Genomic DNA, 26240 nt, shown 5'->3' with positions numbered 1-26240 from the left:
AGTATACCTGCTTTAAATTTTCCAAGCGGGTGTGTTGCGGATGGGAGGCTTTGGGTGAATACTGATACTAATTGTCAGTCAGTCATAGCACTAATACCCACAGTGCTGGTGCTGGCCCAGGCCCAGCCGCTGACCCAGCCCCAGCCCCAGTGCTGACCCAGACCCAGCCCCCAGCCTTACTGCCAGCCCAGACTCTCCTAGGGACACTACCAAAACCACCACAAAACCAGTAAATATACAACCATCTAAAACCGTAAATATACAACCATCATTGCACAAGACCGTGGCCCACAGTACAGATGTTGGAGAGGAGTCTCCTCCTCCTTCCTCTACTGGGGAAAGTAGATGGAATCCAGGACGGGGTGGCCCTGGCTTGGATACTGAGGATTATAGTGCAGTCCCAGAACCTGCAGAAATTGACAACACACCTCCCAACAATTCTCAACCAAAGGTGAATTTGTGCAAATATTATGCTTGGGGAATCTGTAAGCATGGAATAACAGGGGAAAAAAATGGGACATGCAACTTTGACCATCCCAAAAAATGTAGCGACCTCCTGTCTAAAGGAGTGTCGTTCTTCTTCCTGTACTTTCTTTCACCCAAAAATGTGCCACTCCTCGGTCCTCCAGAAGCAGTGTTACAACATCGAGTGCCCTGCATACCATCTAAAAGGGACCAGGAGGCACAGACCCCACAAGACAAACAATAGTAGCTACGACAACCCAACTCCAGGTGATTTTTTAGTGGCAGGAAACGAAAAAAGAAAATGGAAGGAAATAACAAAAATAGTCCACCACCTTGGAGCCTTGTTGGACTGGAGGCGCAGCCAGTGGCCACCCATGGCCCTCCAGAATTACAACTACTGATGCCAATAACAAAATCAGCCAACAAACACAGAATACAACCTCGTTCATATTTGCTAATATACAGGGCCTTAAGCCATCCACCAACAACAAAATACCTTTTATCAGTGGACTTCTAGAGGAGTCTAATGCAATGTTTGCAGCCTTCACAGAGACTCACACAAAAGATCACTTTGACAGTGAAATATGGATAAGTGGTTACAACCTTTTTAGATGCGACAGAGAAAACGGGCAACAAGGGGGGGTTGGCCTGTATGTCAAAGAGTCCCTTATCTGCACGGAGTTGCTGAACACCACCAATGAGGTAGTTGAAGTTCTATCAATAAAGATCGAGAACCAAAACCTAGTCATTGTGGTTGTATACAAGCCACCAGATGCAACCTCACAACAGTTCAAGGAACAGCTACTGAAAATTGATTACTGTTTGGAAAACCTTCCAGCTCCATCCCCAAACATCTTACTGCTTGGTGATTTCAACCTAAGGCATACAAAATGGAAGAATGTAGGAAATAATGTTATAGCTGAAACAAACCCCGGAGGTAGTGCAGATGAAAGGTCACACACACATGAGCTACTAAGTCTCTGCGAAAAACACACCTTAAGCCAGCAGATAGTGGAGCCAACAAGACTAGAAAACACACTTTACCTGAGGACCTGATAAGAGCCATAAGAATATCAAAAACAACTAATTCCGATCACAACCTAATCGAAGTCCAGACGTACATGCATAGGGGTACTGATCAGCAGAATGCATGTACCTGTGAAGGTGTCTTCACAAAATACAACTTCAACAACAAGAACATCAACTGGGACCAGGTAAACCATGTCCTAAACGAAACATGTTGGGAAGATGTCTTAAATGACATGGATCCAAACCAGTGCCTTGAAAGGATCAACTTCCTGGTAGCCGAAGCATGTTCTAGGCATATTCCCCTAAGAAAGAAGAAGAGCAGGAGTAAACTGGAGAGAAAAAGACGCTCCCTCTACAGAAGACGACGAAGAGTCACTGAGCTCCTCAGGAGTGCTAGAATATCTGATACACGAAAGGAGGCGCTGACTAGGGAAGTGGAAACTATCGAACTTAAGCTAAATGACTCTTACAGGAACCAGGAGAGGCAGGAGGAGCTTAAAGCTATTAGTGAAATTGAAAGAAATTCAAAATATTTCTTTTCATATGCCAAAAACAAGGCAAATACCACATCTAGTAACGGGCCCTTACTCAGACAGGATGGGACTTACACAGATGACAACAAGGAAATGAGTGAAATATTGAAATCCCAGTATTACTGTGTTTAGTGAACCACTAATCGGTCTGAGGATCGACGACCCAAATGATTTCTTCATGAATGAGCCTCAAAACTCCATAAATGTATGCCAGATTTCCGACATTACCCTAACTCCGATAGATTTCGAAAAAGCCATTGACAACATGCCTATGCACTCAGCCCCGGGCCCAGACTCGTGGAACTCTGTTTTCATTAAGAACTGCAAGAAACCCCTCTCGCGTGCCCTAAGTACACTATGGAGGAGGAGCTTGGACATGGGTGAAATTCCACAGTCACAAAACAACGGATATAGCCCCACTCCATAAAGGTGGCAGCAAAGCATTATCTAAGAACTATAGACCAATAGCTCTGATGTCCCACATCATAAAAATCTTTGAAAGAGTGCTAAGAAGCAGGATTGCAAATCACCTGGATTCCCAAAATCTGCACAATCCAGGGCAACATGGGTTCAGGGCAGGTCGCTCCTGCCTCTCACGACTACTGGATCACTATGACATGGCCTTGGATGCACTGGAAGAAAATCAGAATGCAGATGTAATATACACAGACTTTGCAAAAGCATTTGACAAATGCGATCATGGCGTAATAGCCCATAAAATACGTGCTAAAGGAATAACTGGGAAAGTGGGGAGATGGATCTTCAACTTCCTAACAAATCGAACACAGAGTAGTGGTCAACAGAGTTAAATCGGAGGCTGCCATAGTGAAGAGCTCTGTTCCACAAGGCACAGTACTCGCCCCCATCTTATTCCTTATCCTCATATCAGACATTAACAGAGATATACACCACAGCACCGTATCATCCTTTGCGGATGATACTAGGATCTGCATGAGGCTGTCATCTGCTGAGGACGCGGTTAACCTCCAAGAAGATATAAATATGCAGGGAGAGAAGGGCATAACACTACAGTTGTAACAACTACGAGAAATAGAGAAAACAGTTAGTGATATACGTAACGCACCAGCAATGGTAACGTAGACGAGCTGATGAAGGTGGGGGGATCTTGTAAGACCGTTTTTTAAAGGGTGAAGACACTTTTGAAACCGGTGCTGAAAGACTGGGAATTATACCAGTATAATTCTGTATTTCCACTTTCTCCCTCAAAACTTGTTAAATGACCTTGAAATTCAAGTCACATAGCAATGCTATTTACAACCCAGAAATTAAAAATGAAAATTAGACTACAGTCCATTCTAATTTCACCTTGTTCCACCATTCTTTAACAACAAATCCAATGTACCAGAAGGTGGATACGAGTTTTTTCATCTCTCCAAGTGAAAAAAAAAATAAAATGAGAAGGTAATTAATACAGAGCGTGTGTAGTTTCAAAATATGGTTTTAGGTCCTCTCGAGCCGGTGAAAGTGGAGCAGCCTCGTCTTGCAAGCACTAGCAAGTGCGCTTGTCAGTGCCACTACACCTAGAGCACTCGCATTCTTTCAAGCACTAGTGAGATGGTTAATACCACTATAGCTAGAACCTAACACTCGCATTATTTTAAATGATCCAACAATGCTCTTCATCGCTGTGTGTAGCTGTGGTGATTAATCTGGCAGCTGTTAACAGTTACTGTAATCATCGCCTGTGGAGAAGTGAGAGTATACATATATGTTGTTTTGCATATATGTATATACGTAAACATACACACACACACTTGACTGCCTGGAGGTTACCTGGAGGTTATTCCGGGGATCAACGCCCCCGCGGCCCGGTCCATGACCAGGCCTCCCGATGGATCAGGGCCTGATCAACTAGGCTGTTACTGCTGGCCTCACGCAGTCCAACGTACGAGCCACAGCCCGGCTGATCCGGCACTGACTTTAGGTATCTGTCCAGCTCTCTTGAAGGCAGCCAGGGGTTTATTGGCAATTCCCCTAATGCTTGATGGGAGGCTGTTAAACAGTTTTGGGCCCCGGACACTTATGGTGTTTTCCCTTAGTGTACCAATGGCGCCCCTACTTTTTATTGGGGGCATTTTGCATCGCCTGCCCAGTCTTTTACTTTCGTAGGGAGTGATTTCTGTGTGCAGATTTAAGGCCTTTCCTTCCAAGATTTTCCAAGTGTAGATTATGATATATCTCTCCCTCCTGCGTTCCAACGAGTACAAGTCAAGTGCTTCCAAGCGTTCCCAGTAGTTAAGGTGCTTGACAGAACTTATACGTGCAGTAAAGGATCTCTGTACACTCTCTAGATCTGCGATTTCACCTGCTTTGAATGGAGATGTTAATGTACAGCAGTATTCTAGCCTAGAGAGAACAAGTGATTTGAAAAGGATCATCATTGGCTTGGCATCTCTCGTTTTGAAAGTTCTCATTATCCATCCTATCATTTTCTTTGCACGTGCGATCGTGGCACTGTTGTGATCCTTGAAAGTGAGGTCCTCAGATATTACTACTCCCAGGTCCCTTACATTATTTTTCCGCTCTATTGTATGGCCGGAGTCAGTAGCATACTCTGTTCTAGTTATTATCTCCTCCAGTTTTCCATAACGGAGTAGTTGGAAATTGTCCTCATTGAACATCATATTGTTTTTTACCGTTGCCCACTGGAAAACTGTTTATATCTTCTTGGAGGTTAACCGCGTCCTCAGCAGATGACAGCCTCATGCAGATCCTAGTATCATCCGCAAAGGATGATACGGTGCTGTGGTGTATATCTCTGTTTGTCTGATAAGAGGATAAGGAATAAGATGGGGGCGAGTACTGTGCCTTGTGGAACAGAGCTCTTCACTATGGCAGCCTCCGAGTTAACTGTTGACCACTACTCTGTGTTCGATTTGTTAGGAAGTTGAAGATCCATCTCCCCACTTTCCCAGTTATTCCTTTAGCACGTATTTTATGGGCTATTACGCCATGATCGTATTTGTCAAATGTTTTTGCAAAGTCTATGTATATTACATCTGCATTCTGATCTTCTTCCAGTGCATCCAAGGCCATGTCATCAAGCTCCTCCCGTGGTATGGTTTAACATTGTGATGACGAGTGGTGGATGTCTCCTAGGCAGCTTTCCCCAGTATTCATATTACAGGAAGAAGAGAACCAGTTGAGAGGAGTGGTGGTAAGGACGAGTGAGAGCAACAACCCGGGGTACAGAGCCAGACTCAATTGCATGATTGTGTGTTGCAGGAGAGGCCCTTGTAGCCAGGCGTCTGAGTCAACTGCCCGTCATCACACACACACACACCCCCACACCATCACTATTTTTAGACGGGCCCTCACTACCTTGGCTAGGGTCATTGTTAGGGAGGAGGATGTCGGGAGAAAGGTCGGCCCTAATAACGGTTTCCAGAGGGAAGCAAGGGAGGGGCAAGTTTCCTCCCTTCTGGTGGTGGTTGCGGGGGAGTTGGATCTCCAGTACCCTGTGACGGAGAGGTAAGGTCTCCAGCACCCTGTGGAGGACGGAAGAGCTCAGATTTCCAGCACCCTATGGAGGGAGAAGTTAGATCTGGTCTCCAGCACTCATGACTAGAATTATGAACCTCAGTGTTAATAAATAAAGCAGTGTGACTTTTTCCGGTCCTTAGGTCCTTTCCCTAGGATACGCAACAATAGAGTGCCTTCTTTGTAGCTGTTGATTGTATTAACCGGGGTAATGTGTGTCACAAGACGTCCACACGTTTCGGATCGCCCGTGATTGATCCCTGGACTTCGGTTGAGCCGAGAGCTCTGTCGGTGAGTTATCAATCCTGGTTTATCTAGATGGGGCAAGTGGATGTATCGAAATTTTTATCAGTTGTTCATTACCCTCAAAATGAGGTGGCTGGGTTGCTTCTGGTGGGGCAACATATCGTTTGAAGTGCTGTCAGGATGAGTGGCCTAAGTGCACCTTCTTGCTCGTGTTAATGTGAAATGATTTATGCTGCTCACAGCTTAAGGCTTGATATATCTACTTTGTAGCTCCAGTGAGAAAAGTGGAGGTGGTTTTCACCAGGTTGTTTACAGCTAATATTTCCTTTGACCACTGTAAAGTAACTGCATTCAGCAGAGGTAGACCGGTTTTGGGTTGTAAAAACGTAATTTGCCTATTAAACAAATTGGTTTCCGTGTAACAGTTGAAGAATGCTTTTTAAATACTTTGATATTTAACTATATTAGAAATTTATGCTGCCGTTTTTGAATGTATTGAGTTAGTTAAGGTCAGGATTAAGGGATGCAGGAATGCTTTTCTTGGGTTAGATAGATGAGACTGGGATTAAAGGATGCAGGAATACCTTTAAGTGTAATATTTGTATAGTTTTATAGGCATAATTAGTAGATTATAGTCACACTCCCTATCAAGCCTCGCTGCGTCCTGCGCATGCGCCGATAGTTTTCTCACTTCTCGTACACCCAGAGACAGGCGGACGTGAGCAGGCTGGGCTCTCCAAATATCAGTAATAACGCCTCCATATAACAGGTCTAGAAGTTTCCTTGCTACCATCGACCCCCGCGATAATGAGGCTGGGATTAAGGGATGCAGGAATACCTTTCTTGGGCTGTTACATGAACCTAAAAACAATATTTAAACGCGAATTAATGAATTTAAAGTGGCCGCGATATCTTTGGATATGAGGCACTGATAAATAACCAGACATTCAGATCTGAAAGATTATCAGTGTTGGTGTGAGGGATGGGTGGGGTAGGGTGACGAAACACTTGTGTAATCCCCACCTACTCCCCCCCCCCACATCCTCAGTAACGGTCACCCACGCCCATGCTTATTAACCGTCATCACGCCCCACTGGTTATATAGTATTTAGTCTTATTTTGCTTGTTAGTTACCTATACGTGGTTACAGGGGTAGAGTTGTAGCTCCTGGCACCTCGCCTCTTTACTCCTTGTCAGGTCTTCTGGCCCTGTTCCCCAGTCTTCATAACACTGCATTTGGTGGGGTTGAATTCAAGCATCCACTTACTGACCAAGCCTGCAGGTAAGTGGTTGCTTGAATTCAACTCTACCCCCCTTTCCCAGCAAATGCCAGACATAACAAAAAGGCACAATACCGTCGTAAGCTCCTCTCTCCTATGTGCGGGTTATTTGTGAAATACCAGAATACCGGACACTGGGTATAAAATCGAGGGACAGAGGCTTTGTGTGGATGTGGAGGGGAAAGTTTGTCAAGTTTTTTGTAATTTTTTGTATTTTTATGCCGTAACGCCCTCTGCTCCAGCAATTTCCGAATAATGGGATAACTCACCCAGGTCTCGAAAGAGTAGGAGTGTAAGTGCTGAGTGATCACTTCGGCTCCAAGTGTTATGTAAATATTATAGCTTCTTACCTTGTCCTTGTAAAAATTACGGTAGATAAGGGTGGTGGTTTCATTATTTTGGTCACCCTTCCTTGTTGGGGAAGCGACCGAAATGGTAAAAACATAGGTTGGTGGACCGGAACCATCCAGGAAGTTCCTGTCCTCGTGTCATACCTGAAAAACACACACACCTTACCCCCCATTCTTCCTTGATCACCAGGCAGAGGTTTGATATACAACAGCAACCACTCGAGAAGGTACTACCCTCCCGTTATAAGAGTTTGAAATACACCAGGCAGAAACTTAGCAGACAGCTAATGTCCAGTGTTGCAACCATCCTGTTATAAGTGCGAGACTGAAATCTTTTAAGTGTTTTCTTTTTCTCATTAACACAAAATAACATGTTAATCATATACCTTTGAGTTTCGAGTGTGTATTCCCAGAGCCCGGCCATGGGCCAGGCTCGTCTGGTGCTTGCCTGGTCAACTGGCTGTTGGTGCTGGAGGCCCGCTTCCCCACATACCCATCGCAGTACAGTGTATTTTATTGTTAATAAAATCTTACTCCTGTAATATTTTATTTTAAAATTTCGGTGGTGTGGTTAAAGAGCTGTTCCTTGGAGGGGGCGGTGATCCCTTGAAACATTAATAACATACAGCTCAACGTATCTAGTTGCATTATAACTCGTTATATAGATGGTTAGCGCAGATCAAGATCCTGTGTAACGAACACAGTCAAGTTGAAAATTGGTTTCCTAATCCCTGACAAGATGTTGAACTGTAGTCTCCGCTATATGTGATCCTACCTGGAGGGTATTCGGGGGATCAATGCCCCCGCGGCCCGGTCCATGAGCAGGCCTCCCGGTGGATCAGGGCCTGATCAATCAGGCTGTTACTGCTGGCTGCACGTAGTCCAACGTACGAACCACAGCCCGGCTGATCCGGCACCGACTTTGTCCAGTTTCCTCTTGAAGGCAGCCAGGGGCCTATTGGTAATTCTCCTTATGCATGGTGGGAGGCTGTTGAACAGTCTTGGACCCCGGACACTTATGGTGTTTTATCTTAGTGTACCAGTGGCGCCCCTGCGCCACCTGCCCAGTCTTTTACTTTCGTAGGGAGTGATTTGTGTGTGCAGATTCGGGACCATTCCTACGTTGGACTGCGTGCGGCCAGCAGTAACAGCCTAGTTGATCAGGCCCTGATCCATCGGGAGGCCTGGTCATGGACCGGGCCGCGGGGGCGTTGATCCCCGGAATAACTTCCAGGTAACCAGGAGGATTTTCTAAGTGTAGATTATGATGTATCTCTGGCCTGCGTTCCAGCGAGTACAAGTCAAGTGCTTCCAAGTGTTCCTAGTAGTTGAGGTGTTTGATAGAACTTGTATGTGCAGTGAAGGTTCTCTGTACACTAGGGTTATAACTTTTTTACAACGTAATATTCCTGTACCTTAATCAGATGAACTTTTGCCTAAAAGGAAAGAAATGACTTTTCATTTCAAAATCTGTTTAAGAAATGTCACCCCTGAATGAGAGAGAGAGAAACGAAAACAAGTACCTTGAATGCAAATGCATGTAATATTAATAACAAATAAAACAGCTTACAGCATCATTGTTATCATGTTTGTACATATATTACTACTTATTGCTTAGAATAAACAGAATTTGCAGTTTTTGTTTTTGCAGGCAGCTCACCGTTCCTGCATAACTTTGATTGCACGTTCAGCACACTGATTACTTCTAGATATATTGAGTGCGGACGGCTCCTGCTTCCAGTGATATGACAATGAGTTCAGTGCTTTTTTGTAAGGTTTCAATATTTCTGACAAATTCTTGAAGTCATTTTCATCGTACATCTGATCAGTAAACCAATAATCTGTCCAGGTGTATGAAATGAATCTTCATATCATCTTCAAAGTCTTCCGTGTTGTACGTATAAGAATGAATGCAAGAATAGCTAGAATGGCTCTTGAATTCCACCTCGCATTCCTAATTGGAATTTTCTGAAAGTTAATCAAAGGAAAGTGTACAGTGTACACTCTCTAGATCGGCAATTTCTCCTGCTTTGAACGGAGATGTTAATGTATAGCAGGTTTCCAGCCTAGAGAGAACAAGTGATTTGAAAAGGATCTTCATCGACTTGGTATCTCTTGTTTTGAACGTTCTCAGTATCCATCCTATCATTTTCTTTGCAGTTGTGATCGTGGCACTGTTGTGATCCTCTAAAGTGAGATCCTCAGACATTACCACTCCCAGGTCCCTCACATTATCTTTTCACTCTATTTTATGATCAGTGTTTGTAGTATACTCAGTTTTCGTTAATGGAGTAGTTAGAATTTGTCTTCGTTGAACATCATATTGTTTTCAGTTGCCCATTGGAAAACTTGGTTTATATCTTCTTGGAGGTTAAGTGTCCTCTGTAGATGAGTCTCGTGCAGATCCTAGTATCATCTGCAAAGGATGACACTGTTGTGGATTACATAAGAACATAAGAACGAAGGAACACTGCAGAAGGCCTACTGGCCCATGCGAGGCAGGTCCAAGTCTCCTACCGGCTTAAGCCAATACACCCAACCTAGTCAGGTCAGGTCACATTGACTTAAGGGAGGAACACGGCAACCGACCTGGTAGCACAAGCTATCAGGTCTAACTCACACCCACCCACATCCACTCATGTATTTATCCAACCTATTTTTAAAGCTACACAACGTTCTGGCCTCTATAACGGTACTTGGGAGTTTGTTCCACTCATCCACAACTCTATTACCAAACCAGTACTTTCCTATATCCTTCCTGAATCTGAATTTTTCCAACTTAAAACCATTGCTGCGAGTCCTGTCTAGGCTAGATATTTTCAGCACACTATTTACATCCCCTTTATTTATTCCTGTCTTCCATTTATACACCTCAATCATATCCCCCCTAATTCTACGTCTTTCTAGAGAGTGCAGATTCAGGGCCCTTAGTCTATCCTCATAGGGAAGGTTTCTGATACATGGGATCAACTTTGTCATCCTCCTTTGTACATTTTCCAGAGAATTTATATCCATTCTGTAATAAGGTGACCAAAACTGTGCAGCATAATCTAAATGAGGCCTAACCAAGGATGTATAGAGTTGAAGAACAACCTGAGGACTCCTATTATTTATGCTTCTTGATATGAAGCCAAGGATTCTATTAGCTTTATTGCGAACACTTATGCACTGTTGTCTTGGTTTCAGATTACTGCTAACCAGAACTCCTAAATCTTTTTCGCAATCCGTAATATTAAGATCTACATTATTTAGTTTATATGTGGCATGGTTATTGTCCTGTCCAACATTTAGAACTTTGCATTTGTCTATATTAAACTGCATCTGCCACTTCTCCGACCACTGCATCAGTCTATTCAAATCTTCCTGGAGTGCTCGAATGTCCTCGTCAGAATGAATTCGACGGCCTATTTTGGTGTCATCGGCAAACTTGCCGATGTCGCTCTTTATGCCCTCATCTATGTCGTTTATGTAGATTGTGAACAGCAGGGGGCCCAACACTGACCCCTGTGGAACACCGCTCGTGACACTTCCCCACTCTGATTTCTCCCCATTTATGCAAACTCTCTGCTGCCTATTTGTCAACCATGCCTCTATCCAGGAAAAAATTTCTCCTCCTATTCCATGTGCTTTAATTTTCCTCAATAGTCTCTGATGTGGGACCCTGTCAAAAGCCTTACTGAAGTCCATATACACAATATCATATTCATTACCATGATCTACCTCCTCAAATACCTTAGTGAAAAAAGTTAATAAATTCGTAAGGCAGGAACGCCCCTTTGTAAAACCATGCTGAGATTCGTTGATTAATTTATGCTTTTCAAGGTGGCTACGAACTGCCTCGGCAATTATTGATTCCATAAATTTTCCCACTATGGAGGTTAGGCTTATTGGTCTATAGTTCGAAGCTAAGGACCTGTCACCTGTTTTGAAAATAGGTATCACATTTGCCATTTTCCACTTATCTGGCACCATGCCAGTTTGTAGTGATATGTTGAAAAGATTAGCCAAAGGTGTGCTAAGTTCCTCTTTACATTCCTTTAGAACCCTTGCATACAGTTCATCAGGGCCTGGGGATTTGTTAGGTTTTAATTTATCTATTTGCCTAAGGACCATGTCACTTGTGACCCTAATAGTGCACAGTTTATTATCGTCCTGTTCTACATAATTTATCATTACTGGAATATCGCTGGTATCCTCCTGTGTAAAAACTGAGAGGAAGTATGTGTTAAAAATTCTACACATTTCCTTATCACTGTCAGTGAGCTGACCCGAGGAACTTTTGAGTGGGCCTATCTTGTCCCTGATCTTACTTCTGTATACCTGAAAGAATCCTTTTGGGTTAGTCTTCGATTCTCTTGCAACTTTAACCTCATAATCTCTTTTTGCTTTTCTAATTCCCTTTTTTATTTCTCTCTTTAACTGAATATATCGATTTCTCAATTGCCCCTCTCCTCTTTTGATTTGCCTATATATGCCTCTCTTTTGACCAATCAGATATTTTAATCTATTGTTCATCCATTTAGGATCATTTTTGTTTGATCTGATTTCCCTATTTGGAACATTATTTGACTGAGCAGCTAGAACTATGCCCTGGAAAGCATCATATTTTTACATCTGTCTGTCTGGTGAGGATGAGGAACAGGATGGGGGTGAGTACTGTGCCTTGTGGAACAGCTTTTCGCTATGGCGTCTTCCGATTTAACTCTGTTTAACACTACTCCCTGTGGTCGATTGGTTAGAAAGTTGAAGATCCATCTCCCCACTTTGCCAGTTATTCCATTGGCACGTATTTTGTGCGCTATTACGCCATGATGGGACTTGTCAGAGGCTTTTGCAAAGTCTGTGTATATTACATCTGCATTCTGTTTTTCTTCCAGTGCATCAAAGATCAAGGCTTTGATAATTAAGACTAACTATCTTGTACTGTAGAATCATCGTACTACTCAGCTAAGTGGTGTGCACAGACGTTCAGTAGCGTCACTAATACCTTTGAGAACGTTCCTTGATAAGAAAATATATGCCATGTTATGAAGACGGCTGCCCATGTTCTGGATCAGCAGTACCCTGGTCATCCTACCACCCTCTTCCTTCTTGATAAACATTTTTTGTTTTCCCCTCTCCCCACCAAAAAAAAATATTGTGGTGGCTTCCTGTATATTTTCGATAACGGGTCATCGACTATGTGGGCCGGTCCCAGAACAGGCTTGGTTGATAGCTTGATAAATCAGGCTGTTGCTAGAACGTAGGCATTACAGCCTGGTTGATCAGGGGTTTCCTTGAGAATCCTTTGAATTTCCGTCTTTAGGAGAGCTGGTTACCTGGAGGTTATTCCGGGGATCAACGCCCCCGCGGCCCGGTCCATGACCAGGCCTCCCGATGGATCAGGGCCTGATCAACTAGGCTGTTACTGCTGGCCGCACGCAGTCCAACGTACGAGCCACAGCCCGGCTGATCCGGCACTGACTTTAGGTATCTGTCCAGCTCTCTTGAAGGCAGCCAGGGGTTTATTGGCAATTCCCCTAATGCTTGATGGGAGGCTGTTGAACAGTTTTGGGCCCCGGACACTTATGGTGTTTTCCCTTAGTGTACCAATGGCGCGGCCTACTTTTTATTGGGGGCATTTTGCATCGCCTGCCCAGTCTTTTACTTTCGTAGGGAGTGATTTCTGTGTGCAGATTTGGGACCATTCCTTCCAAGATTTTCCAAGTGTAGATTATGATATATCTCTCCCTCCTGCGTTCCAACGAGTACAAGTCAAGTGCTTCCAAGCGTTCCCAGTAGTTAAGGTGCTTGACAGAACTTATACGTGCAGTAAAGGATTTCTGTACACTCTCTAGATCTGCGATTTCACCTGCTTTGAATGGAGATGTTAATGTACAGCAGTATTCTAGCCTAGAGAGAAGTGATTTGAAAAGGATCATCATGGGCTTGGCATCTCTCGTTTTGAAAGTTCTCATTATCCATCCTATCATTTTCTTTGCACGTGCGATCGTGGCACTGTTGTGATCCTTGAAAGTGAGAGCCTCAGACATTACTACTAGGGGCATGTTGGTACTTCCCATTCTATATAGTGGGAAGGGTATTGGCAAGTCTTGATTCCTTTACACATAATGAGATGTCTTGCGTGTACTAGTTATACCTGCCGTTTTCAATGGGGCCCAGTGAAGAGCTGGGTTCAATATTAGGAGAATTACCAACAGGCCGGTTGATGACTACGTTGATAACATTTATCAAAAACCTTTCCTACTAAGATAGGCTGAAAAAAATGAATTTACACTTTGGGAAGATTAAAACTAGGAAGGGGGGGGGATTGAAGTGTACAAGCGGAAAACGACAATAAATAAAGGGGATATAAATAGCGTGTTATGTCTAACCAAGATAAGACTCGCAGCACTGCATTAAAGTGGGACAATTTAGATTTAAGGATATAGAAAATATTAATAGTTGTACCTAAGTGGAGTATTCTCCCAGGAGCGTTATTGAGGCGAGAATTTTGGGTAACTTTAAAGTTAGAGGTACAGGACTGGGTGTGGATGGGTGCGAATTAGATCTGCCTAGCATGGGTCTGTAGGTTTGCTGCAATGTTCCTTCATTCTTACGTTCATATGCACTTAACTGTGTTAGAGGGAACTTGACACACTGCACAACCCGTGAACACTGTTGTGCTGGCTGCGTGGAATTGTGCTGGGAGCACGAGCAGCCTGACTGATCAGTTATGCAACAGTAGGTATGCTACCTAAGACGCCTTGTGTTATCAAACACCTTTATCTTGTATTAAACTTGGAATTGAAAGTTTCTAACATTTAAAGTCAAAAATTTTCAGATAATTTTATCTTGATATATATTTAATTAGGTAGTTACATATAGTTTAACGTTACTGTACGTCTTTAAAGTTCTTTGTACAGTAGTGTTTCCTTTGAGTTGCACTATGACGAACACTAGCTATTTAATAGAACTAATTTTCTCAGCAAGGAATTACCAACATGGGATGCGCCGCATAGCTTAGAGAGTAGTCATTCTGATTATATGCAATTATTTTAAGAGCACTTGGAGGCAAATCTGATGCGTACCATTTGAAGTCGCTTAGGACATGTCCAAACCATCCTTTGTGACACTCCAGCACAGGTAAGCTAGCGGTCACTGTGGTCATGGTCCTGCCCTAGTTATACTGCGGCCAGCAGTAACAGCCTAGTTGATCAGGCCCTGATCCATCGGGAGGCCTGGTCGTGGGCCGGGCCGCGGAGGCGTTGATCCCCGGAATAACCTGCAGGTAACCTCCAGGTATGGGAATTTAATATAGGTAAGTCAGCGGTCGCTGTTGCTGCCGCTGCCTGCCTTAGGGTCAACGGATATCTCGAGATCACATCTGTAAGTAGACACCAGCATCCCCAACACCACACCAGCGGTTGCTTTTTGCCACACTCCCGTGTTACTGGCATGTCACTTTAGAACTTTGTTTTTTCCTTGAATAGGTGCCATTTTTTTTGGGAGTAATCTTGGATCGGGTACTGGTGTGGACCTCGTATAAAGTTCATAGTAGATACTCTCTCTCCCACCGAACCTGGAAGTGGATAGGTGAGCCATGCTCCTGTCCTTTTGTGTAGGTTGTGGAACACATTGTAACTGTTTGTTTACGACTTAGGCTTCTTAGCTTTCATTCTTTTTGTAACACCGGGGAGCTTTTAGGAGTGTTTTTTGAAACTGACAATTTAATGGGCTACACACTGCTAACTGGAGGTACTTAATGTTTCTTGTTATTCTTTAATGGGATTATCAACTATTGCTGGATATTTCAACATGATGTAATAATTGTTTTATTCGTGCCAGTAGTTTTTCATCTTTGTTAATTTTGGTAAAGATATTTATTGCCAAGAGCTTTCATTGATCTGTCGTCTCAGATCTCACTGCTTCCTACCTACCCTAGTAGGTCTTTATCCCTTCACACATGCTGAGATATCTCTATTTTTTTTCCATTTCCATACGCCTTGGTTTTTTTCGTATTTGAAATTATCATCTTATGACAAAGGTTCATGGTTCCTCCCCCCCCCCCCATCCCCCCGACGAATAAATCTGCATGATTGTCCTTACGGGTGTGAAGTTTGACCGTATCTACAAGTGTTCTTTTTCTATGTTGTAAAAACGTAGCTATATAACCCATAAAGGTTTAGAGCTTGTATTTAATAGAATACATGTCTGTAAAGCAATAAGTAGTACTTAAGGCAGTGCGAGAGCAGAACCTAGTTATTTCTCACGTACGCGGCTGCTGGTGCTCAGCAGTGCTGGAGGGAGGGGTAGTGGTGTCGCCATTGGTGCCAGCCAGATCCGGGAAGGAGGGCCATGCCTTTTTTTGGTAATAGTGCCTGCCCCTGATCATGTTGCCGGGCGACCTCTGGCAGAATGACCGCAACACTAATCTGGCTGCTGCTGGTGCCATCTTTCTCTGGCTTCCGTTAGTCTTTGAAACTGACATTTCCTCAAGTTTTAGCCCCTCAAGGAAGGTTCCTTGATGCCTTTGATGGACACGCTATCCAAAGACTTTACTTGTATTTTTTTTCCTCGGCTCAAACCCGATTGCCTCGCATTTCTTGTAAATGTGTAATAATGCAGACTGATATAGTTATTTCCTGTTCTTGGGTAGATTTAATATTTTTTTCCAGCTGGTGGCGGAGAAGGGCGAGTCGATCATGTTCTATAATTTAAATTGTGGAACAAAAGCAGTCATGTTTCCCCTGTCGTATTCCAGCACACAAGATTTTGTACCTCAGGTAATGACATCTTTAAGCTCGAAGTAGAAAACTAAGGCTGTAAAGGTATAGTAGAGTATTCTACCGAGTTCACTAGCTAAAGCAGTTTCAGAGGTTTAGTTCCAGTAGAACTGACATTGCTGTTTGGATATTTCTCTCACTATGGTATATTAACCCCACTGGAGGTGGAATTTATGGAAATACCAGGGAAATGTGTATACTTGTCGTGCCGAATAGGTAAAACTTGCAATTTTGGCTTAAATAGCAACGCTCTTCTTGCCGAATAAGGCAAGCGAAAATTTGTGTATGCAATAATTTCGCAAAAATCATTATGAACGTAACGAAAAAAAATATTTCATTGTTTATTGTAAAATTATCAAAAATATATTTAGTTGGATTAGGCTAAATTAAATAGAGCTTATAATAAAGTTAGGTAAGTTTTCTAAGGTTCTTTTGGTACAAAATTATTAATTTTTGCATTAACATAAATGGAAAAATGTATCTTTAAATCAGTGACAAACACGTAACAATGTACTAGACATGTATCTCTCACACTTCATGTACTCCAGGTAACCTCCAGGTACTGTATATGCCATCTTTACATCACCAATGTATCTCAAATCTGTTGTACCATATTGTCATAAAATATACCTCTTTAAACGTTTAAGAGAAAATTTTAGGAAGGACTTGCTAATTGACCAGTTTTTCCTATTCGGCACGACATACATTTGCACAGTGAATTTCACTGTTGCAGTAGCTGAAAACCAGCCTGGATCTAACGAACCAACATTACATTTAGGCTGACCTAAGATTAATTAGCTGGGCATGCTACTTTAGTTTCAGCAGTGTCACACTAGGTTACTTAGCTAGTTTAGGCAAAATAGTAAAAACTGTGATACGTTAATTCACAAATGTGTGTATATGCACAATCCACTGACGAAGGTTGGCATTGAAGTGCTGTGGAGCAAGAGTAAGTGTTGTCAGGCAGGGTGGCGGACCTCTCCCTCTCAGGGTTATCTCTGCTATAATATTGATGCTCAAGATTACGTGTGGAGTGTTGCTTCTCTACTGAACGTTGGCCATTCGTCTCTGTCAAGAGATTCGCATGTTTAATTTGTTTTAGTATGTGACGGCTGTGGCCAGTCTGCTGCTCCATGGGACACTTGTCTAATGCTTTGTTTACCTCGCTGTTAAGGGGCACGTAAGTACCCCCGTCTTTTAATAACATGTTTATTTTTCTCCTGTAATCTACCTTGTCCATAATAACTATCGCATTTGCTTTCTGTTTCGTAAGGTGAAGTCCAGGATCTTTCCTTAATTCATGGTATAACGTAACAAATCTTTGAGGGCAATTGTGTTGTAGAGGTGTGAGCAAAGCTCACACCTCATATCAAATCATATCCTCATATCAGACATAAACAGAGATATACACCACAGCACCGTATCATCCTTTGCGGATGATACTAGGATCTGCATGAGGCTGTCATCTGCTGAGGACGCGGTTAACCTCCAAGAAGATATAAACAAAGTTTTCCAGTGGGCAACGGTAAACAATATGATGTTCAATGAGGACAAATTCCAACTACTCCGTTATGGAAAACTGGAGGAGATAATAACTAGAACAGAGTATACTACTGACTCCGGCCATACAATAGAGCGGAAAAATAATGTAAGGGACCTGGGAGTAGTAATGTCTGAGGATCTCACTTTCAAGGATCACAACAGTGCCACGATCGCACGTGCAAAGAAAATGATAGGATGGATAATGAGAACTTTCAAAACGAGAGATGCCAAGCCCATAATGATCCTTTTCAAATCACTTGTTCTCTCTAGGCTGGAATACTGCTGTACATTAACATCTCCATTCAAAGCAGGTGAAATCGCAGATCTAGAGAGTGTACAGAGATCCTTTACTGCACGTATAAGTTCTGTCAAGCACCTTAACTACTGGGAACGCTTGGAAGCACTTGACTTGTACTCGTTGGAACGCAGGAGGGAGAGATATATCATAATCTACACTTGGAAAATCTTGGAAGGAATGGTCCCAAATTTACACACAGAAATCACTCCCTACGAAAGTAAAAGACTGGGCAGGCGATGCAAAATGCCCCCAATAAAAAGTAGGGGCGCCATTGGTACACTAAGGGAAAACACCATAAGTGTCCGGGGCCCAAAACTGTTCAACAGCCTCCCATCAAGCATTAGGGGAATTGCCAATAAACCCCTGGCTGCCTTCAAGAGAGAGCTGGACAGATACCTAAAGTCGGTGCCGGATCAGCCGGGCTGTGGCTCGTACGTTGGACTGCGTGCGGCCAGCAGTAACAGCCTAGTTGATCAGGCCCTGATCCATCGGGAGGCCTGGTCATGGACCGGGCCGCGGGGGCGTTGATCCTCGGAATAACCTCCAGGTAACCTCTACAAAACCCACCGTATGTGGTGGTGTGCTAGGTAAACCTAGTCCTTGTTCCAACCTTGTACAGTGTCATAGATTAGGGTATGTTATAGGGTAGAGTAGCTACAGTGTAGTGTATATAATTTTAAAAATAAAACAAGTTACCCTCTATCTACAAACACTTGTGTGTTCGCATGTATCCAACAGAAGGCACTACGTTCTTTAAAATGATTATTGTATACAAACAAAAATTATCATCGGAATCCATAGATGACTGCCTGAGATCATGCAATACACCATCCTGTCTTCATATTATCTAGTTAATTTCGTACTGACTTCGTTAGTAATTTTAATAAACATACACGAATTGATAAATAAAAAAATAGCGTATGGCCCTTTCATTCAGACATAAGTAACAACATACTTAAAGCCTCATAAGTGTGATTTTCAACTATTGTTTTAGTGGCCATACTTCAAAATGTTTATTATAAATCAATGTTAATCAAACAAGTCAAACCTAATCCAAACTAAATAACTTTTACAGAAAATCACGAGAAATTGTATGAAGTGTTGACGATTTTAAGAACACATGTTGCTTGCGTAAGGAAACAGAGCTTGTATGTTGTATTTTTACTTATATTTTAAAATTCCTGGTTGAGACCAGCAGACAGCGGCGACGCCTCGGAAACTGATTTGTTTATGGAAGGTCTTGCCACCCCCCCCCCTTCCCCCACACACACACACTTGTGGGAGACAGATCCGGACTTCATGAGGACGGTGGGTAGTTGTTGGGTGGAGGCGGCACTGGGCGCTAGGTGGTTGTTGGTTGAGGGTGTCGTGCTTGGAGTGTGCAGAGGATAAGCAACAGGAGTTGGCAGACTGTGGAGGCCTGACAGAAGGTTGGGAAGGGGAAAGTTGGAGAGCCCAAGGTTGCAAAGGGTGATTGTGGGGTATGGGGTGGTTGAGAGGGTGCAGACGGCAAAGGAAGGGTGAGTGCAGCGACAGCAATGCGCTCGTGAGAGGCGCTGACGCAACCCTTGCATCCGTGACTGCCAGGGAAGGTGAGAGGGAGGTGGCGACCTCTGCACTCTGACGTGCAGCTGATGCAGTGCCGTAACCTCACCCTACAGCTGGATACCTCCTGTCACTGCTCACCGCAGCGGGGGAGGGGGGGGGTGAACACGTTCGTGCCGCACACGTAAACACTTGTACATGATGCTTGAACCTGGTAGAATAATTATATTTATGGGGAAGCTCTGAACTCTTATTGGGTAATGAGAGGTAATTATGTTTGGTCTTGCGATATGTTCACTCAGGATGCAAGTACGTTTTTATTTATGGCTCGTACAAGTTTAGCTTTTTACATTGTGAAATTTAATTAATTTTCATTAGATCTTTGGGTTACATAGTGTTGCATAGGCATAATCTTCTCTATCTTAGTGATATTAAAAAATGCGCATTGAGGAAGTTACACCATAAATATTTTAAGTGACCAATAAACTCTTAGAGGGCAAATCCTAGAAGAGAGAAATTTATATGAAAGGAAGGTTGATATCTCCAGTTCCTTCACTAAGAGCCCTTTACTGGGATTCAGGCACCCCGCCTTGAAGCAACGCTACGAGTGTTTGTAGATGAATGGTTCAGGGAACCGACATGTTGATAAATTAGACACATGTGCAACTCTTGGGTGTCTTTATTGAGGAAACGTTTCGCCACACAGTGGCTTCATCAGTCCATACATAGGAGAAACTTGAAGAACAGGAGGAGAATGAGGTAATCAGTCCCTCAACCTTGAGTCGATGTGTTCAGTCCATCAATCTTGAGTAGAATACGGCAGATGAGCGGAGCAGCAGCTTATAAACCGTATGGCAGGAGAGGTGTAGCAGTCATAGGTAGTGTCACATTTGTTCAATGTGGAAGTAGGTTGTGCCCAAGAAATGTGACACTACCTATGACTGCTACACCTCTCCTGCCATACGGTTTATAAGTTGCTTCTCCGCTCATCTGCCGTATTCTACTCAAGATTGATGGACTGAACACATCGACTCAAGGTTGAGGGACTGATTACTTCATTTTCCTCCTGTTCTTCAAGTTTCTCCTATGTATGGACTGATGAAGCCACTGTGTGGCGAAACGTTTCCTCAATAAAGACACCCAAGAGTTGCACATGTGGCTACGAGTGTTTACACTATGGATGACTAAATGTCGGGGGTGTAAACAGGACCAACTGGGTAGAACTGTCAAATCATGAACCATGTTTTACTATGTCTGGCGTTATTTGCTAATGCTAAGTAGTACACTCGCCTGTAACATTCAGTTTCGCATGTGTTTGGGATAGGCTATCCAGAGAAATACCCAAGTAATAGTATCTTCAGCTTTGATGGAACGAAACCCTTGACGCTGTTGTAGCTTTTAATCCTTAATGAAATACTTGAAGGTACCCTCAATAATTTGCTGGTCTCCCAGTTCGGACAGACGTATCAGCATTGCAGTCCATCCTGCGTGATAGACTGACAAAGAAACAGAGTTCCATTCGGGGGAACAAAAGCTGCAATCACAGTAAGATAGCAGCACATTGCGGATGTATTCAGTTTTGCTAAATAGGTGCCCTGCATTTGAGTCGATCAGGGCCTAGTTTCTTGTTTTTTTTTTTCGCTAACTCTTTCCATACAGTGGTGCTCTGTAGGGTCCCCAGCGCCAGGTTTCTATCTGGCAGTAAGGCTCAGTCTTTGCTGCCATCCTGTGTTCTGCAATGGTGTTCGGGGTTTATGGGACGAGATACCCACATAAATGATTGACCTATTCACCCGCCTGCTGCTCCCTTCCCGTTATTGTCTATGCTCTCCTTATGTTCATGTAGGCCATGCTGGTGGTGTGTTCATTTCCATGGTAATGATATTACCTGGTCTGCCTTGTGATGGTTCTAAGGTCACGCCACCTCTTTGACGGCCCCATTACCCAGGTTCCTGATGCTCAGTCTCGTGTAGCAATACTGCGTTACCGACTTTACCTGTGATTTACCTGTGACCTGTTTAGTGTTTTCCTGCTCTGGCGGCCCGGTCTGGGGCCAGGTCTTCCTGATAATTGTCGTATTTATTATACATACAGCTCAAACAAGCCCATCTGCAACGCGACGGTCTGGAGTTTTGAGACTCTGACCGCGGGTTCAAATCCCGCCCGTGGTATGGTTTATATTCGTGTAATACTATTCATATTACATGAATAAATACATTTTTGTGACTTGGTATACAAATGTTTATACTTGCACCCCCCTCAAGGAAGGTTCCTTGATGTTGGTGAGGGGGCTCTTGATTTAGGGAACTGGATCTGTGCTCCAGTTCCCCGAATTAAGCCTGAATGCCTTCCACATCCCCCCCCCAGGCGCTGTATAATCCTCCGGGTTTAGCGCTTCCCCCTTGATTATAATACTAATAATATACTTGCACCATAATTAACTTTGCAATGTAATCTTGTTAAAAGGAACATAATAATACTACACCTTTCATAGGTTAGCGAAAGTTTACTACGTAATTTCTATTTAACAATGAACCGTCAATTTCATGAGGAAATGGTATGGTGATACCGACAAGATGTGGAAAAAGACACTTACGTACAGTTCAGGACATTTGACAGAAAACTGGCTAAAATATCTACTAGCTCTTCAACTACTATTAGGAACCTGATACAAAAACCCAAGCATGATTCTGGCACAAGTGCAGGAATTTACACAATGCCATGTGGGGGGGTGTGTGACAAAGTATATATAGAGGAAACAGCCAGATCTTTGGACATTAGGATCGCAGAACACAAAAATGCTTGCAGAAATGATGACCGCAGAAACGCATGTGTTCAACATAGGGACGATGTTGGACACCTCATGAAATTCAATGAAGCTAAATTAGTGATTAAAGAAGACGACTTAAGACTGAGAAAATACATTGAAGCTGCACTAATCAGTGTCAGTAACACTATAAAGCAAAAATCCGGTAGTTGCAGTATTTCAAAATTACTAATCAAGAGGATATTACCCATCCTGGGAACTGCTGTTACGCGATGTCAGCAGGTCCCTCTCCAAATATCACCTCCTTAGTTCCATTACTACTACTACTACTACTACTACTACTACTACTACTACTACTACTACTACTACTACTACTACTACTACTACTTCTACTACTACTACTACTACTACTACTTCTACTACTACTACTACTACTACTACTTCTACTACTACTACTACTACTACTACTTCTACTACTACTACTACTACTTCTACTACTACTTCTACTACTACTTCTACTACTACTTCTACTTCTACTACTACTACTACTTCTTCTTCTTCTTCTTCTTCTTCTTCTTCTTCTTCTTCTTCTTCTTCTTCTTCTTCTTCTTCTTCTTCTTCTTCTTCTTCTTCTTCTTCTTCTTCTTCTTCTTCTTCTTCTTCTTCTTCTTCTTCTTCTTCTTCTTCTTCTTCTTCTTCTTTCTTCTTCTTCTACTTCTTCTTTTTCTTCTTCTTCTTCTTCTTCTTCTTCTTCTTCTTCTTCTTCTTCTTCTTCTTCTTCTTCTTCTTCTTCTTCTTCTTCTTCTTCTTCTTCTTCTTCTTCTTCTTCTTCTTCTTCTTCTTCTTCTTCTTCTTCTTCTTCTTCTTCTTCTTCTTCTTCTTCTTCTTCTTCTTCTTCTTCTTCTTCTTCTTCTTCTTCTTCTTCTTCTTCTTCTTCTTCTTCTTCTTCTTCTTCTTCTTCTTCTTCCCCACGCGTCACTTCACCTGACTCCTGCCACTATATACACGCGTTTTCTTAGTTTTCTCTGTATTAGGACTGAAGAAGCCACTCATGGCGAAACGTTTCCTTTAATAAATGTCCCGAACTGTACATAAGTGTCTTTTTCCACATCAATTTCATGTTTAGACTGATTTTCGTGGGAATACTGCAGTGATGAATATACCTTCAAGACTCAGTACTCGGGTTGGATAAAATATAGTTGCTTTGTAAGCAGAAATCCGCGAGGTATGATTAAAAACCACGACATGTACACAAAAATGAATCAGATTGATGGTTGTGTGGTCTAGAGGGCCGCTAATAGCAGCAGCCTGCTTGAACTAGGAAAACCTGGCCGAGGAGGTAGAAAACCCTGGAAATCAGTCGCATGGATTAAAGTATTATTAGTGTTAGTGTATACTTAGACCCACATGCATTAGACAAGTTTTAAACCTGACAAACTAAGTGCATTAGTGAATCTTGCAAAGGTCTGCACCTCTAATATCGTTTGAACTGTTCTGTTTTGTGATTGTTTTACTAGATTGTGACCTTTGTAATCTTACTGCAGGTGTACTGGTACTTGCACCGGACTCCGCTTCTACATTCTCATAGATCAGCTTTATATTACATCAGCGGTGCTGATGTAGAGGCGGGCGGGCACTGGATTAGTGGGAGGGCATAGGGGTAGGAAGGGTGGGGGATATTGGGGGTACATGATCCTGAAGCAGGTGTTGTTGGTGCATCACCTGGCACTACCGGTTATGGTGCTTGGCTCCCCTCCCTCCCTTCCCTCCCTCCTTCCCTCCCTACTTATTTGTTGTCGGCTTGCTCTACCATCAGTCTGTTAATATCTATAATAGCGATTAAATTTTTTTTTATCGTGAACTGTAATGCCGGTAAGCATTATTGTTTTGAACTATAGTAAGGAAGCACCGTGATGGAAGCTTTGAGGCAATGTTAGTGGCTGCCTGGGCATAATGCGAGGTTGGTATAGCCATTACAAGGTAGTCGCTGCTTATAATAAACGCTGGCTACTGCTGTTAGCAGCCTTCTCACCCTTAGTCGAGTCCTTGGTGGAAATGTCTGTGCTGTCTGCCATTCCTTCTTTTTACCCTTTATCTTGTTTACCCTTGATCCAGCTCTCTGCTGCTGTTTACCCTTGATCCAGCTCTCTGCTGCTGTTTACCCTTGATCCAGCTCTCTGCTGCTGTTTACCCTTGATCCAGCTCTCTGCTGCTGTTTACCCTTGATCCAGCTCTCTGCTGCTGTTTACCCTTGATCCAGCTCTCTGCTGCTGTTTACCCTTGATCCAGCTCTGCTGCTGCTGTTTACCCTTGATCCAGCTCTGCTGCTGCTGTTTACCCTTGATCCAGCTCTGCTGCTGCTGTTTACCCTTGATCCAGCTCTGCTGCTGCTGTTTACCCTTGATCCAGCTCTGCTACTGCTGTTTACCCTTGATCCAGCTCTGCTACTGCTGTTTACCCTTGATCCAGCTCTGCTGCTGTTGTTTACCCTTGATCCAGCTCTGCTGCTGTTGTTTACCCTTGATCCAGCTCATTCTGCTGTTTACCCTTGATCCAGCTCATTCTGCTGTTTACCCTTGATCCAGCTCATTCTGCTGTTGTTTACCCTTGATCCAGCTCATTCTGCTGTTGTTTACCCTTGATCCAGCTCATTCTGCTGTTTACCCTTGATCCAGCTCATTCTGCTGTTTACCCTTGATCCAGCTCATTCTGCTGTTTACCCTTGATCCAGCTCATTCTGCTGTTTACCCTTGATCCAGCTCATTTTGCTGCTGTTTACCCTTGATCCAGCTCATTTTGCTGCTGTTTACCCTTGATGCAGCTCATTCTGCTGCTGTTTACCCTTGATGCAGCTCATTCTGCTGTTGTTTACCCTTGATGCAGCTCATTCTGCTGTTGTTTACCCTTGATGCAGCTCATTCTGCTGTTTACCCTTGATGCAGCTCATTCTGCTGTTGTTTACCCTTGATGCAGCTCATTCTGCTGTTGTTTACCCTTGATGCAGCTCATTCTGCTGTTGTTTACCCTTGATGCAGCTCATTCTGCTGTTTACCCTTGATGCAGCTCATTCTGCTGTTTACCCTTGATGCAGCTCATTCTGCTGTTGTTTACCCTTGATGCTGCTCATTCTGCTGTTGTTTACCCTTGATGCAGCTCATTCTGCTGTTGTTTACCCTTGATGCAGCTCATTCTGCTGTTGTTTACCCTTGATGCAGCTCATTCTGCTGTTTACCCTTGATGCAGCTCATTCTGCTGTTGTTTACCCTTGATGCAGCTCATTCTGCTGTTGTTTACCCTTGATGCAGCTCATTCTGCTGCTGTTTACCCTTGATGCAGCTCATTCTGCTGTTGTTTACCCTTGATGCAGCTCATTCTGCTGTTGTTTACCCTTGATGCAGCTCATTCTGCTGTTGTTTACCCTTGATGCAGCTCATTCTGCTGTTGTTTACCCTTGATGCAGCTCATTCTGCTGTTGTTTACCCTTGATGCAGCTCATTCTGCTGTTGTTTACCCTTGATGCAGCTCATTCTGCTGTTGTTTACCCTTGATGCAGCTCATTCTGCTGTTGTTTACCCTTGATGCAGCTCATTCTGCTGTTGTTTACCCTTGATGCAGCTCATTCTGCTGTTGTTTACCCTTGATGCAGCTCATTCTGCTGTTGTTTACCCTTGATGCAGCTCATTCTGCTGTTGTTTACCCTTGATGCAGCTCATTCTGCTGTTGTTTACCCTTGATGCAGCTCATTCTGCTGTTGTTTACCCTTGATGCAGCTCATTCTGTTGTTGTTTACCCTTGATGCAGCTCATTCTGCTGTTGTTTACCCTCGATGCAGCTCATTCTGCTGTTGTTTACCCTTGATGCAGCTCATTCTGTTGTTGTTTACCCTTGATGCAGCTCATTCTGCTGCTGTTTACTCTTG

General features: G+C 43.3%; 1 protein-coding gene across 12 annotated transcripts in view; it reads left to right on the top strand.

Annotated features, from left to right (window-relative positions):
• The window catches only part of kst (spectrin beta chain, non-erythrocytic 5 kst), a 436819-nt gene that overhangs the window by 94281 nt on the left and 316298 nt on the right, over positions 1-26240 (top strand). The window lies entirely within an intron of this gene.

This window comes from Cherax quadricarinatus, chromosome 60 (genome assembly GCF_038502225.1).
Source record: "Cherax quadricarinatus isolate ZL_2023a chromosome 60, ASM3850222v1, whole genome shotgun sequence".
Classification (NCBI taxonomy): Eukaryota; Metazoa; Arthropoda; class Malacostraca; order Decapoda; family Parastacidae; genus Cherax; species Cherax quadricarinatus.
This window is presented reverse-complemented; position numbering and strand designations above follow the sequence as displayed.